The sequence below is a fragment of the Muntiacus reevesi genome, chromosome 3 (genome assembly GCF_963930625.1).
Source record: "Muntiacus reevesi chromosome 3, mMunRee1.1, whole genome shotgun sequence".
NCBI classification, from domain to species: domain Eukaryota; kingdom Metazoa; phylum Chordata; class Mammalia; order Artiodactyla; family Cervidae; genus Muntiacus; species Muntiacus reevesi.
This window is the reverse complement of record NC_089251.1, coordinates 8,940,588-8,952,744: the sequence shown is the minus strand read 5'-3', so window position 1 is coordinate 8,952,744 and position 12,157 is coordinate 8,940,588. Positions and strand designations below refer to the sequence as shown.

Sequence of the window (12,157 nt, the reverse complement as noted above, 5' to 3'; positions counted from 1 at the left end):
ACCTGGGCAAGGCGCTTCACTTCTCTGAGCCTAGCAGCTTAGCTGGGGGAACACATTCTCCAAAAGTGCCCACTGTTTCAATGTTTCTGTTGGACTCCTGAAGACATGGTAACTGTTAAGAACATGATGAAAAGATATTAGAGGGAGCAGAGGGAGGGCTGGGGCCAGTCTGTTCATCAGACAACTGAAGCATCAGTGGGCAGAGCTTGAGCCTCACAAGGAGTCATCAAAGGAGAATGTGCCCCCAGCCGACCAGTGCCAGGGATCCCCTCTCAGCCCCCACATACCCCACCTCCAGGCCCTGACGTCAGCATCTAAGGGCAGAACTTTTGGGGGCTCCCACTCCCAGATGAGAACATCTGGCTTGCACATCTGCCAGCGCTCCAGATTCCTCATGCACAGAGTGAGGACAATAGCATCACCTGCTGCGAGGAGTTGCAAATATTTAATAGGATAATGAATGTGAAGCGCTCAGCACAGCACCTCCTACAGAGTAAATGACTGAAGGATGAGTGTGAAGAGTGTGCAGGTGCCCTTCAACTTCCCTTGAACCAGATACTGATCCTCTCCCAGTGATAACCCAGATTTCAGCAAGACTCCTGGGTCTAAAAGAAAAAGACGATCATGGGGCTTCTCTGGTTGTCCAATGGTTAAGACTCCATGCTTCCACTGCAGGAGACATGGGTTCAATCCCTGGTCAGGGAACTAAGATCCTGCATTACATGCAGTGCACCCCCCCCCAAAAAAAGGACAAGGATGATCAGCTAAAACCACCACATCTTCTCCTGTGGAGATCTCAGTGTGTTTCCAAGATGTCTGCAGGTACCCCGGGTGCACCTGTACTTGTTACTCCTAGATCTAAGTGCCAGCTTATGTTGAATTTGTTCTATTTCTGTCATTGTCTCCAAAGGAAGTTGACCCTTCCTTTGATGTACACACACACACAAACACACACACACACACACACACACACACACACACACACACCACTCTTGCAGGGCTTTTCGTGGGTCTAACAGCCTTTACTGAAAGTCTAGGATGACAGAGGGGAGGTTAACATCACAAGCACTCAAGCCAAAAGAAAAAGAAACAACTTAAATTCACATATGAAATATCTTTTATCGTAAATGAATGCTCATGCTTTCTGTGCCAGAGATTTCCCACTGTCCACACCATAAAGATCCCTGGACTCTCACCAACCTGCACACCTCTCTGTTCCTTTCATCCTTCCTCTTTACCTACACTTTCCTATTAATAGATGGCCCCTCTGAATTCATCTCATTCCAGTATCAGAGTAATGATGATATATCGAGATATGGGTCGGAATTCCTCACTGTCCCCTGTGTCCTTTTCCCATGGGACTTTGCACATCCCCCCTCGCTGGAAGTGGACCACACTTTCTGACCCCTTGCCTGTGGGCTCAGCCATATGACTTGCTATGGCCAGTGTGATGTTAACAGAAATGACAAAAATATTCTTGCACAGTGAGGCTTCATCTCTGCATTCCATGAGAAGAGTTTCCCCTGGGTAGCTACCATCCCTTCAACTGGATCCCAGAATGAAAACACATGGGCAGACCTGAGCCTAACCTGCCGTGAGGAGCCAGGCTCACGTGGACCCACAGTCTGAAGCACAGCTGCTCATTTGAGTGCAACTTCACTGACCTGCAGGCACATAAGTGAAAAAATAAATCAGTGTTGCCTTAAGCCACCGAATTTGGGGGTGAATTGCTTTGTAGTAATGGCAGACTGAGGGACTTCCCTGGAAGTCCAGTAGTTAAGACTTTGCCTTCCACTGCAAGGGGTGCAGGTTCCATCCCTGGTCAGGGAGCTAAGATTCCACATGCCCTGGCCACCAAAAAACCAAAACATACAGTCCCAACCCTGTGTTTTTATCTCTGGTCAGCTTAGGGATCTCCCACCTGCTATTTTCACTCTAGGACTCTTGATGGAGCAGGCACTTTCTGGAATATTGCTGGTCTCCATGGCAGAGAGAAAGTGAGGAGGGGGAATTACACATTGACTCTCAAAGCTTTCACCTGAAAGTGACACAGGTCATTTCAATCCTTTTTCATGGGTCAAAGAAAGCCACAAGGCCACATCTATGTTCAGAGGCAGGCCTATCCTCTCCAGGAGAAAGAAAGAAAATATTTAGGGGCAATACTCATGAATGCCACAATCTCCACTCTGATGGTGAATCTGTGGATTTCTATCAATTTTTACTCTGTATCATCATTCGAGGCTATGATATCATATGGCTATAATTTAGAATTATCATGTACTTCTGGTGAGTTGAACATTTCTCATTATAAAATAGTCTATATTTACTAGTCATCTTTTGCTAAGTCAGGCATGAATCATGCACTCATTCATAAAGTATCCACTTGGAACTGACATATTTCATATTACATTAGTCAAAGAAAGCCACATGACCACACCTAACTTCAAAATCTCAGTGGCCTATAAAGACGATGGTGAATTTCTCACTCATGTTATACATCCTTTGGGTCATTTGTGGGGCTTCCCAGGTGGTACCATGGTAAAGAATCTGCCTGCCAATGCAGGAGGTGCAAGAGATGTAGGTTCAACCCCTGGGTCAGGAAGATCCCCTGGAGAAGGAAATGGCAATCCACTCCAGTATTCTTGCCTAGAAAATTCCATGGACAGAGGAGCCTGGTGGGCTGCAATCCATGGGGTGGCAAAAGTTGGACATGACTGAGCATGCACACAGTGGTCACTGTGGCACTACCCACTCTTCATTCTAGCTTATTTCCATTCAAGGACCCAGTGGAAGGAGCAGCCCCATCTTGGATGTGACCTGCCTGTGGCAGAAGGAAAGAATAGATGGTTCATCATTTCTATTCATGTTTCAGTGACCAAGCCTGAAGTCCACAGGTTGGGAAGTACAGGCCTCTTACAGGAGTAGCAAATTATCAAGAACGATGATAAAATTCACCACACTACTTCTAGCAATGCTATTGCCTCAAATTCTACCTTGTCCAATGTTGATACAGTTAAAACAGACCCAGCATGGAATCTCTTACCATTCTTTGACTTTAAAATTTGTCTTTGTGCATAGCTAAATTTTTTCAAAAGTTGGTGTCACAATCTATCTTTTAACTAGACGGTTTAGGTTTTTAAACATATATGCTGTGCTGTGCTTCATCACTTAGTTACATCCGATTCTTTGGACTGTTACCTGCTAGACTCCTCTGTCCATGGGATTTTCCAGGCAATACTGGAGTGGGTTGTCATTTCCTTCTAAAGGGGATCTTCCCAACTCAGGGATCAAACTAGCATCTCCTGTGTCTCCTGCATTACAAGTGGATTCTTTACCCACTAAGCCACCAGGGAAGCCTTATTGTGATTACTGAAATATTTAAATTTATTTTTCCACTTTATTTTGTGCTTTGTATTTTTTCACTGTTTATGTTCTTTCATTCCTGCCTTTGTTTCCTTTGTTTCTTCCCCTTTCCTTTTTTTTTTTTTTTCTTTCTTTTTTCAACAGATTTTTTTAAAGTATGATTTATTTGGCTATGCCAGGTCTCAGCTGAGGCATGCAGGGTCTTCCATTGCAGCACACAGAGCATGTGGGGTCTAGTTACCTGATCAGGGATCAAACCCAGACCCCCTGCACTGAGAGACACTGGGCCACTATGGAAGTCCCCTTCTCCTTTTTAAATTTTGTTGATTTATTTTTGGCTGCACTGAGTCTTCATTGCTGTGCGCTGACTTTCTCAAGTTGCAGTGAGCCAGGGCTTCCCATTGCAGTGGCTTCTCTTGTTGCAGAGCACAGGCTCTCGAGCGCAGAGGTTTCAGTAGTTGCAGTGCAAGGATTTAGTTGCGTGTGGAATCTTCCCCACACGCAACTGTGTCTCCTGTGTCTCCTGCATTGACATGTGGATTCTTAACCACTGGACCACCAGGAAAGTACTTTCCTTCTTTTAAAAATATTCTTCTTCTTCCTCTGGTTTGGTCTTTATTCTTTAAATAGTAAGCTTTGAAATTTTAACATTCGTATTTCATTAGAAGTCTAAGGCTAACCAATACTTTTATAGACAGTGGAATTGGTTCAATCTAACTGGCTGATACAACTAATGACTCCAATTTTTTGCTTTCTTATGCATACTCTTTGCCATAATCCTTCATAGCTCCCTCCTACTATAGCCTTGGGCTTCCCTAATAGCTCAGTATTCAGAAAACTAAGATCATGGCATCCAGTCCCATCACTTCATGTCAAATAGATGGGGAAACAGTGGAAACAGTGGCTGACTTTATTTTTGGGGGCTCCAAAATCACTGCAGATGGTGAGCGCAGCCATGAAATTAAAAGAAGCTTACTCCTTGGAAGAAAGGTTATGACCAACCTAGACAGCATATTAAAAAGCAGAGACATTATTTTGTCAACAAAGGTCTGTCTAGTCAAGGCTATGGTTTTTCAGGTAGTCATGTATGGATGTGAGAGTTGGACTGTAAAGAAAGCTGAGCACTGAAGAATTGATGCTTTTGAACTGTAGTGTTGGAGAAGACTCTTGGGAGTCCCTTGGACTGCAAGGAGCTCCAACCAGTCCATCCTAAAGGAGATCAGTCCTGAATATTCATTGGAAGGACTGATGTTGAAGCTGAAACTCCAATCCTTTGGCGACCTGATGCGAAGAGCTGACTCATTTGAAAAGACCCTGATGCTGGGAAAGATTGAAGGTGGGAGGAGAAGGGGATGACAGAGGATGAGATAGTTGGATGGCATTACCGACTCAATGGGCATGGGTTTGGGTAGACTCAGGCAGTTGGTAATGGACAAGGAGGCCTGGCGTGCTGCAGTTCATGGGGTTGCAAAGAGTCAGACATGACTGAGCGACTGAACTGAACTGAGTAGTTCAGTTGGTAAAGAATCCACCTGCAATGCAGAAGATCCCAGTTCTATTCCTGGGTTGGGTAGATCCACTGGAGAAAGGATAGGCTACCCATTCCAGTATTTTTGGGCTTCCCTGGTGGCTCAGCTGGTAAAGAATCTGCCTGCAATGCAGGAGACCTGGGTTCAATCCCTGGGCTGGGAAGATCCCCTGGAGAAGGGAAAGGCTACGCACTCCAGTATTCTGGCCTGGAGAATTCCATGGACTGTACAGTCCATGGGGTCCCAAAGAGTTGGACGCAACTGAGCAACTTTCATTACCACTACTACTACAGCCTTGAGCTCAGTCATGTGACCTGCTTTAGCCAATAAAATATTTTTTGAAGTCTTGGAAAATGTGCTTATACATTTCCATTGCTCTTTTGTGTACCTACCATTGCCATGAGAATTTATCCCCATTGCCTGGCTGGTGAGTAAGAGACACATGGAACAGAGTCAGGGCTCCCAGCCAAAACCACCCTAGATCAGCTGACCCTAGACATGTAGGCAAGCCGAGCAAAGCTGAGCAAAGCTTTCTAACCAACCCCAAGCAGACACTAGACATATGAGCCAGAAACAAATAAAGCTGTATCCCTCTGAGGTTTTGAGACTGTTTGTTACACAAAAGTTAACTAACACACAGTTTTATAATGCATTTGGTTCAGTAATCCTTTTATACTATCATTTCATTATTTTGGTTTTACATTTTTTGATCCTACAAATTATAAGTTGTTCTTTGTTTGTCCCTAATGTTTGTTTATATTTACCTATGTTTGCCATTTTATCTGCTCATTAATCCTTACTGTTCTAAGAGATGCTTCAGTTAAGTTCTGTTGGTAGTAACTCTTAGTTTTTGTTGATCTGAAAAGTATTATGTTTTCATTTTTTGAAAGGTTATTTGCTAAGTATACAATTCTAGGTATAAGATTTTCTCTCATCTTGTTAAGGCTATTATTCCATTAATGATATTATATCATGCTATTATTATTATCATTGCTCCCATTATTGCTGTTGAGTAGCCAGGAGTTGGTATCACCATCATTCTATGGTAGATAATCTGACCTTCTTCTCTCTCTACTTTTAACCTCATGCTTTGGTGTTCTGCAGTTTCACCAGATCTAGGTTTTCTTTTCCCCAATCCTACTTGGGATTCCTGGTGTTTCCTGAGGCTGCTTCTCTTTCTTCAATTCTGGAAAATTCTCAGCCATCAACATTTGACAACTACTTTGTTCATATTCACTTTATTATCTTCTAACATAAAAGCGAGTTGGACATGACCGATGCAGCTTAGCAGCAGCAGCAGCAGCAGACCTCACTCATTTCCTTATCTCTCTGGGATGGCTTTTAGATTATTTTCTTCAAATCTATTTTTTAGCTCAGGAATTTCTCTTCAGTTGTACCTCATTAGTTTTTTAACCCTTCCAATGAGCTAGACACTTAAAGTGTATCTGACACTGCTGATTGTCTTCTCTGCCCACGGGTTTTGTTTTTTGATTGTGAGTTCATATTTTAGATATTTCTCCTAACAATTTTATCTATTTTGTTACTGTTATACTTGGAGATATGTAGTCTATTAATGGGCTTCCCAGGTGGTGCAGTGGTAAAGAATCTGCCTGCCAATGCAGGAGATGCAAGAGACTTGGGTTTGATCCCTTGGTCAGGAAGATCACCTGGAGTAGGAAATGGCAACCCACTCCAGTATTCCTGCCTGGAAAATTCCATGGACTGAGGAGCCTGGCAGGCTACAGTCCATGCGGTTGCAGAGTCAGACACACCTGAGCAACTGAGCAGTCTATAATATTGCCAAAGAAAGCCCAAGACCAAAGCAGTCCTACAGAGCTGAGAGCTTGGGTCTGGAGCCAGTCTGCAGGGCTTAACTGAAGTTGTGCCACTTACTAGTAGCAAAGCTCATACAACAAACATCCAGGGATACACAATCCAAACCTGGGACTGTAGCTTAACCTCATCTGAGAACTAGGCTCTCTCAATCTTTCTGCTTCGTTGGCCTTAGCATTTGTCATATCACAGGCACATGCCAGTGACTGAATTTTCAACCTTTATGTCTGCTTAGAGACAGGAAGAAAGTAAAAGCTGCAAAACACTTGAGCATATTCAACTAGAAGTCTTGGTGGACTTTGAAAACAAGAACAGAATAAACAAAAACTTTTACAGAAGCCCCAATAGATGGCTTCTATAAGTATTATGGGCCAGAAATTGGTCACATGCCTATTCCTAGTCCAACTACTGGCTAATAAGAATGAGTTTATCACGAATAGTCTGGACCAGTTATTAGTCATTCAATTGGGGTGAGGCGTTTCCTAGGGGAACCCGGCACAATGCTTGAGAGGGCATTGGTCCCTTCACTGAACTCTTAACTGAGCATCCGCTACAAGCTAAAGGCGCTATGGAGCCAGTAAAGGATTTGACATAATCTCTATTAGACAAGCTGAGATAGGCCAAAGTGTTTAGCACTCCTCTCCGCAAAAGTCAGCGGAGGTCCTAGAGTACCTACAGTAGACTGACCTGCTCCCGGCTGTACTGCGCAGCCGCGGGTTCTCTCGGAGCACGCACCTGACGGCCCGCCCCTAACGCGAGTCCCGCATGCGCACATCGCTTTCTTTCAGCCGCACCCCCGGAAGCACTGGCAGTTTTAGGGGGCGGGACCGGGAAGCGTTTCCGGGGGCGTGAGGCGCAGGCTGAGGCGGTCGCGGCAGCGACGGCTTGAACGGGCCCGGCGCCGGCGGCGGCGGAAAGTATCCCACCGGCGGGCTATGTGAGCGCCGAGCCCTTGGCAGGTATGGCAGAGTCAGGACAACGCGTAGTAAGGGGGCAGGAATGGAAACCGGAGAGGTTTAAGGGGTTCTTTGCAGGTTCCGGCGCGCTCACCGCTGACACCGCCAGGCCCATTACGCCGACCGGGATGCTGAAGCCGCGCGCGGGACCGTTGGAGTCCCGGCGCCCCGGGTCCGACTCTTGCGGTCTCTGGCCAGCCCGGAGTTCGTGCAGCGACACCGAGGCCCCCGAGGCAGCGTCTCGTCCAAGGTCAACCGCCGGTGACGGACCTCGGCGGGCCAGAGCGCTTAGAGATCCCGCCACCCCCCTTCCCCCGGTCAGACCGCCCCTCCGGCCTTTCGGGGGCGCGGAGTGGGCGCGGCTTGGCGACCTCTCTATTGAGTCGAAGAGAGAGACTGCGCTTAGGACTTCGCTGATACTGGTCTCTGTTTACCTCTGCGTTTCTCCTCTTTTGCTGTCTGTGTCACCTGTCATCACCTGCCCTTTATGTCTATTACCTCGGCCTCTGTCAGCTTTGTGTTTCTCTCGAACCCATCTCCGAGTATCTGGATCCTGTCTTCATTTCTGTTTCCACCTTCTGTGTCCCTTGACCCCGTGTTTCCCTCTTAGTCCTTACTCTTATTCACGGCCTGCCTGTCGGTCCAGCTCTTTACTCATTCTGTGCTTCTCTGCCAGCCGTGTGTCTTTCTCTCTTGTTTCTGCCTCTCCTCACTGGTTTTCTCTGGGTGGGGCAGGCCTGCCCGGACCTCTGAGCCATGGAAGGTGACTCATGACCCTGTGAATCTGCCTACACTGGTGACATGATCAGCGACTGGACTGCAGTCTGACCTCAGCTCTGACAGGTGTCGCCCAAACGGTCAGGGTGTAGGAGCTCCTGGAGGACAGAGAGAAGGCCATCTGCAGGCCAAAGTACCTGATGAATCCTTGCTTTTTCTTAGACATGGTTTTTCAGAACTGCCGACTCTGCTTCCCTTTGCTCCATTCATGTGGCTTCCAGGGTTCTAAGGAGCCTGCTCTCTGAGTTACCACCGCTTAACCAGTCCTGTTTACCAGTTGAGGAAGGGTCTGTCAGAAATCCTCTGCCCGTTGGGGCTTGTGGGGCAGTAGCAGGATTTCTGGGAGAGCTGTATGCTTAATTTGAAGATCGTGTCACTATGTACTGTTAAATTGTGAGAAGCCTAGTCACTTGGGGTTCATTCTTTGCTCTGCAAAAGTATTCGCTGGAGAAGTAAGCTGGACCCAAAAGAATAAGTATTGAATGAGTCCACGTATGTGAGGTATTTAGAATAGGCAATTCATGGAGACAGAAAGTGGAGTATAGTTTTGCCAGGGGCTGAGGGTGTTGGCAAGATCTTGGCTGTCTGTGCACCGGTGCCCAACAGAAATACAGAGAGTCATGGAAGAGAAGGAAAGAGTGGCTTTACTGCTTTGCCAGGCAAATGGGGAACACAGCTGGACCTCAATAGCTGTGCCCCACTCCCAGGTGAATAGGGAGAGGTTAGATAGTCAGACTGGAATGTGTGATAGGATTAAGGCAGTAACAGTCTGGCGTTCTGCAAAGTTTCAAAAGGGTGGGATTGCTGACAAGATTAGGATGTGTGCAGGGTCTTAGGTGGGCTTCCCAGATGGCACAGTGGTAAAGAATCCACCTGCCAATGCAGGAGACCCAAGAGACTTGGGTTCAGTCCCTGGGTTGGGAAGATTCCCCTGGGGTATAAATAGCAACCCTCTTGAGTATTCTTGCCTGGAAAATCCCATGGACAGAGGAGCCTGGTAAGCTGTATTCTGCGGGGTCACTGAGCACGCACTTGCAAGCAGGGTCTTAGGTCCATTCTCCTAATCTTGATGAGCCTCTCTGGTCCCTTTAATCTTACCTCAGGTGATTTCTTGGCTGCTTCTCCCTTGATTAGCAACTGTTCTGCCCTTTGGAACTAAGAGAACATTGTGGAGGCTGGAGTCTTGCCTATGAGAAATGGGGGACAAAAAGACCTCAGTGTCCTGTAGCCCCACAGGGCCCTGCTCAACATCAAGGGGGAGGAGAGGATGGAAAATTATTATTTAATGGATACAGGGTTTTAGTTTGGGATGATGAAAAAGTTCTCCAAACAGGTAATGGTGATGGCCGCACAACTGCATAAATGTACTTAATGCCACTAATTGTAAACTTTAAATGGTTACAATGGTAAATTTTATGTTAAGTATATTTTACCACAGGACCAAAAAAGAAAGTTGTTGAATGTAGATTCCTGGAACTAACAAGCTCTTTGAAAATGTGATTTAAAAAATTCCATCCTGTAGCTTTTAAGAACATTTAGTTGAACTGACATTTCTTGATGCCTGGTCTCAACAGCCAAGGTCCTTAGAAAAAGCGTTTGGTTAAAAGAATTTAGTTAAAATTTTCTACTTTTAGCACCCTGACTCTCCCTCTGTATTCATTGGATTCAGTGCGGAAACCTTCTACATAAGCAGGAAACTAGAGGATGGTTTTACTTTTCACATGAAGAAAAATAGTCCTTTTATTATAATAATGAAAAATTATGTGTTATTGTGTGTTTTCTGGTGGAAGAGGCTTTTGTTTTATGTGTTCTTATCTAAGCTGTCAGTTTGTAAGCTAGTTTATCAAGCTTTCTTATAAGATGTAGCAGCCGAATTACTGCCATATTGAATCCCTTGATATCATTGATTATTTTATGTACCACCAAAGGAAGAGAAAGCTCTGGCAATTAAGCTACTGCTGGGTGCATGCTAAGTCACTACAGTCATGTCTCACTGACCCCATGGACTGTAACCTGCCTGGCTTCTCAGTCCATGGGATTTCCCAGGTAAGAATACTGGAGTGGGTAGCCTTTTCCTCCCCTCCAGGGGATCTTCCACCCAGGGATTGAACCTCCGATTCCTGAGTCTCCTGCGTTGGCAGTCATATTCTTTACCAACTACACCACCTGGGAAGCCCAATTAAGCTATTAAATATGCTTTTTTACATGTTTAAACTTATTTAGATATTTTAAGGTTATATTCTAGTACATTTGTAAAAAGAAAAGTGAAACAAACTGATTAAAATGTTCATTAACCTTACTATTCCTACTCTTTTGAGTACTTTTCAGTTCAGAGTTGCACCTGTGCTTTTCCACAGTTTGTCCTGTGTGCTGTCAGAAACATCGGTGAGGCTCTCAGGAAAGCTCTAGTACTGTTTAAGGCAGAGACAACGATTATAACTTCCACCTGGCCATCACATCCTGATTTCAGAAATTTGAAAATGTACCTCTTATAATCAATTGACTATAACTCTATATTATTTTCAGGAACTTTTCCGTTTTACCTTATTTATGTTTGCAATAAAAATACAGAGAGATTTTTGTCTTATTTGTAACATATTGAAGGGGGAAAAAAACTTTTGTTATGTTGTAGAACATATAAAACAGCAAGTACTATTTCTTCCTTCTGCTTTCTTGATTCAGCTTCTAATCCTGAATTCTAATGAATATGAGAATGCAGTTAAAACACATTTCCTTGGCATTATTGCAACGTTTATGGCAGGATGAGGTGGTGGATGGCATCACCAACTCAGTGGACATAAGTTTGAGCAAACTCCAGGAGATGGTAAAGGACAGGGAAGCTTGGTGTGCTACAGTCCATGGGGTCGAAAAGAGACACAACTGAGCTGAGCCACTGATAACAACAATAGCAGGATGACTGATAAGTGGAGAGTTAGTGGTTATAACAATAACTTCTCTTTTGAATCGCAAAGAGTTTTCCACAAAGGATCATTTGCCCTGAAGTTTTAAATAAAACATTCAGCTGTGGCGGGAATCAAACTTCATAAAGTACGTAGCTTGTTTTTTAAAAATCCTAGGATAGGTTTTACCAAATTCTCTGACTGTGTGTGCTCAGTCGCTCAGTTGTATCTGACTTTGTGACCCTTTGGACTGGAGCCTGCCAGGTTCCTGTCTGTGGGATTTTTCAGGCAGGAATACAGGAATGGGTTGCCGTTTCCTTCTCCGGGGGATCTTCCTGACCCAAGAACTGAACCTGGGTCTCCTACATTGCAGACAGATTCTTTACCTACTGAGCCATTGGGTTGCGGTAGCTGGGTGGGGGAATGGGGAGTGTGTTTCAGTTAGAAAATATAGGTGTATTGATTGATAATGGTCTAGAGGCCAAAAAATACTTTTTCACAGGGTAGTTTAATTCTGCAAAATTACATAGGTATTGACTAGTGAGAGTTCCAGAAAAACATCTACTTCTGCTTTATTGACTATGCCAAAGCCTTTGACTATGTGGATCACAGCAAACTGGAAAATTCTTCAAGAGATGGGAATACCAGACCACCTGACCTGCCTCCTGAGAAATCTGTATGCAGGTCAAGAAGCAACAGTTAGAACTGGACGTGGAACAAGAGACTGGTTCCAAATAGGAAAAGGAATACGTCAAGGCTGTATGTTGTCACCCTGCGTATTTAACTTATATGCAGAGTA

The 12,157-nt window shown here is 44.9% G+C and overlaps 1 protein-coding gene across 2 annotated transcripts in view; it reads left to right on the top strand.

Moving 5' to 3' along the window:
• Positions 1 to 7,566: 7,566 nt before the first annotated feature.
• ZBTB43 (zinc finger and BTB domain containing 43) overlaps positions 7,567 to 12,157 on the top strand; it is a 29,994-nt gene continuing 25,403 nt past the window's right edge. The window contains exon 1 of one of the 2 annotated variants that reach the window (XM_065928433.1): positions 7,567 to 7,684. The gene's annotated coding sequence lies outside the window, so the exon portion shown is untranslated. The remainder of the gene's footprint in view (positions 7,685 to 12,157) is intronic. The other variant, XM_065928434.1, reaches the window with a different exon arrangement.